A 4,256-nucleotide genomic window follows, 5' to 3' on the forward strand; every position below is an offset into this window, starting at 1 on the left:
AGGAAGGGTCTGCCAAGGATGATGGATTCATCCATACACTTCCCAGTCTCTAGGATAATGAAATCAGCAGGGATGTAGTGGCCTTCAACCTTTACCAAGACATCCTCTACAAGTCCATAAGCCTATTTCTTTGAATTGTCTACCATCTTCAGTGAGATTCTTGCAGCTTGTACCTCAATGATCCCTAGCTTCTCCATTACAGAGAGAGGCATGAGGTTTATGCTTGACCCTAGGTCACATAGAGCCTTCTCAAAGGTCATGGTGCCTATGGTACAAGGTATTGAGAACTTTCCATGATCTTGTCTCTTCAGAGGTAATTTCTGCCTAGTCAAGTCATCCAGTTCTTTAGTGAGCAATGGAGGTTCATTCTCCCAAGTCTCATTACCAAATAACTTGGCGTTTAGCTTCATGATTGCTCCAAGGTACTTAGCAACTTGCTCTTCAGTAACATCTTCATCCTCTTCAGAGGAAGAATACTCATTAGAGCTCATGAATGGCAGGAGTAAATTCAATGGAATCTCTATGGTCTCTGTGTGAGCCTCAGATTCTCATGGTTTCTCATCAGGGAATTCTATGGAGGCCAGTGGACGTCCATTGAGGTTTTTCTCAGTAGAGATCACTCTCTCTTCCTCCTCTCCAGGTTCGGCCATGTGAGACGTGTTTATGGCTGATGCCAGGGCATTTTAGCCAATTTCACTAACCTTTTCTTTACTATTTTAGGGTAGTTTCATGCATTTTCTTAGGAAATAAGCAAGTTTTGGGTAAAAATTCACTTACATCTTGATTCAAGAAAGCATGGTGCACTTTACATGATTTCATGAGAATTTTGCATGAATTAAATGACAAATTAGATGATGCATGTATCATGATGAGGATTAGAACTTTGATGCACTTTATTGTTTAATTTTAGGACAAAGGAAGCAAGAAAGAACCACGTTAGCAGCCACATTAGTCTAACTAACGTGACCACTAACGTGGAATGGAAGCTAGCTTGCAACGTTAATGAGAAAAGTAATCGCCAATAACGTCCTCGAAGCCATCATAGCCCACGTTAAGAGTCACGTTAACTAAGTTAACGTGAATTCTAACGTGGAAGAAGAATGTGGAGCCAACGTTAGTGACACTCACCTTTGTCACTAACGTTGGACCAAGCTCATATTGGCCACGTTAAGGGCCACGTTAACTTAGTTAACGTGGACTCTAATGTTGGGAAGCAAAAGAATGGCCAACGTTAGTGACACTCACCTTTGTCACTAACGTTGGAATGAGCCACTTTGAGACACATTAACTCCCACGTTAACTTAGTTAACGTGGAAGCTAACGTGGAGAAAGCAAATAATCACCAATGTTAGTGACACTCACCTTTGTCACTAACGTTGGAATGAGCCACAATGAGCCACTATGAGCCACATTAACTCCCACGTTAACTTAGTTAACGTGGAAGCTAACGTGGAGGAAAGGATGATGAGCCAACGTTAGTGACACTCACCTTTGTCACTAACGTTGGAGATGGCTATCATCACCACGTTAGAAGCCACGTTAACTTAGTTAACGTGGATTCTAACATGGGAAGTAGGGGCATCTTGGAACGTTAGTGACAAAGGTAAGTGTCACTAACATTCTCGAAGGATTGGCAAGCCTACGTTAAGAGCCACGTTAACTAAGTTAACGTGGACTCTAACGTAGGGGAAGGGAAGACTCTCAATGTTATTGGAAAAGGTGAGTCCCAATAACGTGTGTGAAGGACCAAGAGGCAACGTTAGTGGTCACGTTGGTGCCACTAACGTTGAAGTTAACGTGGATCATCCCTGGGTTAGGAACGTTAGTGAAAAAGGTGATTGTCACTAATGTTCTCGAATCCACACTCTCACTTAATGTTAACGCCACTAACGTCCTGAGCTAAATACCCTTCCTACTTCACACTTTCTCTCTGCAAGTAAAGCTAAGCCCACTGAAGAGGATAACTGCTTCAAACTCAAGATCCAAAGGCCCATATCCAAGGCTTGAAGAACCAACTAGAAGATCAGAAGAGTAGTATATATAGGGGTAGTTTTGAATTAGAGAAGGAGCTTTTTGGGGAGTTGGAAATTTGAGAACTACTCTTTGTATTTTACTTTCTCTGCACTTCTAGTTTATTTTTCAGAATGTATCTTCCATCTTTGTTTTCCTTTTCCAGAGCTATGAACAACTAAACCCCCTTCATTGGGTTAGGGAGCTCTGTTGTAATTTGATGGATGAATATTAGTTTTTATTATTTTTCTTCTATCTTTTCTCTTGATTTTACTAGAAAGCTTTCAATCTTCATCCAATTGGGTAGTTATCTTGGAAAAGAAGCTACTCATACTTGGGTCTCTTCTGAACCTTGGAAGAGGAATGAAGAGATCATGCTAGAAATGCTTTCTCATGTTGGACCAAATTGGGGTTGGAAGGATATGGTGACTATAATTCTACCAACACTTGATTTGGGAATGCATGTGGTATAATCAGTGACCATACTTCATCTCTTCTCATGAGCAATTGACCAAAGAATTGGCTATTGATCAAGATTTGAGAGATTGAATTACAAGGAATTGTAATTCGATCACTTAAGATTGCCAAGGAGATCAATGAACGCATTGATTAAGGAAGAGATAAAAATGAACTTGATCCGGAGAATGCAACATCTCCTAAACCCAATGAATTCCCCATTCTGATCTTACCCATTCTTTTTAATTTCTACAATTTACTTTTATGAGCATCTTCCCCATTCCCATTTAAGATTCTACAATTTACTTTCCGTCATTTATTTTAAGCTCTTTACTTACAACATTTACATTTTCTGCTATTTACTTTCCTGCTATTTAATTTCCTGCAACTCTCAAACCAAAATTCTGCTTCGCTCAACTAGAATCCTCTAATTAAAGTTTCTTGACTAATCAATCCCTGTGGGATTCGACCTCACTCTATTGTGAGTTTTTACTTGACGACAATTCGGTATACTTGCCGAAGGAAAATTGTTGAGAGACAAATTTCCGTGCATCAATGGCCTTGCACTCTCTCTTTCGATTCTCTTCTGTATTGCTTGGGAGAGTACTAGGAGGGAAGCTTCCTTAGTACTGCCTGGTGCAGCTTGCATTCCAGACAGACTTTGAGAAATCATATTGACTTGCTGAGTCAATATTTTATTCTGAGCCAGTATGACATTTAGAGTATCAATCTCAAGAACTCCTTTCTTCTGATTTGTCCCATTATTCACAGGGTTCCTTTCAGAAATGTACATGAATTGGTTATTTGCAACCATCTCAATGAGTTCCTGAGCTTCTGCAGACGTCTTCTTCAGATGAAGAGATCCTCCAGCAGAGCTGTCCAATGACATCTTGGACAGTTCAGATAGACCATCATAGAAGATACCTATGATGCTCCATTCAGAAAGCATGTCAGAAGGACACCTTCTGATCAATTGCTTGTATCTTTCCCAAGCTTCATAGAGGGATTCTCCTTCCTTCTGTCTGAAGGTTTGGACTTCCACTCTAAGCTTGCTCAATTTTTGAGGTGGAAAGAACTTTGCCAAGAAGGCATTGACTAGCTTTTCCCAAGAGTTCAAGCTTTCTTTGGGTTGTGAATCCAACCATGTCCTAGCTCTGTCTCTTACAGCAAAAGGGAAGAGCATAAGTCAGTAGAATTCAGGGTCAACCCCATTGGTCTTGACAGTGTCACAGATTTGGAAGAATTCAGCTAAGAACTGATGAGGATCTTCCAATGGAAGTCCATGAAACTTACAATTCTGTTGCATTAGAGAAACTAATTGAGGCTTAAGCTCAAAGTTGTTTGCTCCAATGGCAGGGATTGAGATGCTTCTCCCATAGAAGTCGAGAGTAGGTGCAGTAAAGTCACCAAGCACCTTCCTTGCATTGTTGGCATTGTTGTTTTCGGCTGCCATGGCTTCTTCCTCCTTGAAGAGCTCTGTTAGGCCCTCTAGAGAGAGTTGTGCTTTAGCTTCTCTTAGCTTTCTCTTCAAGGTCCTTTCATGTTCAGGATCAGCTTTAACAAGGATGCCTTTGTCTTTGCTTCTGCTCATATGAAAGAGAAGAGAACAAGAAAGTATGGAATCCTCTATGTTACAGTATAGAGATTCCTTGAAGTGTCAGAGGAAAAGAATAGAAAGAGAAGGTAGAAAGAGAAGAATTCAAACTTATCAAGAGGGATATAGTTCGAATTGTTGATAGTGGAGGAGTGTTAGTCCTTAAATAGAAGGATGTGAAAAGAGGAGAAGAATT

The 4,256-nt window shown here is 40.5% G+C and overlaps 1 non-coding gene across 1 annotated transcript; it reads left to right on the plus strand.

Moving 5' to 3' along the window:
• The first annotated feature begins 3,409 nt into the window (after window positions 1–3,409).
• On the plus strand, window positions 3,410–3,517 carry LOC148570945 (small nucleolar RNA R71). Its single transcript, XR_015908881.1, has one exon. It is a non-coding gene; the product is annotated as a small nucleolar RNA R71 (small nucleolar RNA).
• The last annotated feature ends 739 nt before the right edge of the window (window positions 3,518–4,256 follow it).

Source organism: Arachis ipaensis, chromosome B3 (assembly GCF_059453495.1).
Source record: "Arachis ipaensis isolate K30076 ecotype BB chromosome B3, ASM5945349v1, whole genome shotgun sequence".
Classification (NCBI taxonomy): Eukaryota; Viridiplantae; Streptophyta; class Magnoliopsida; order Fabales; family Fabaceae; genus Arachis; species Arachis ipaensis.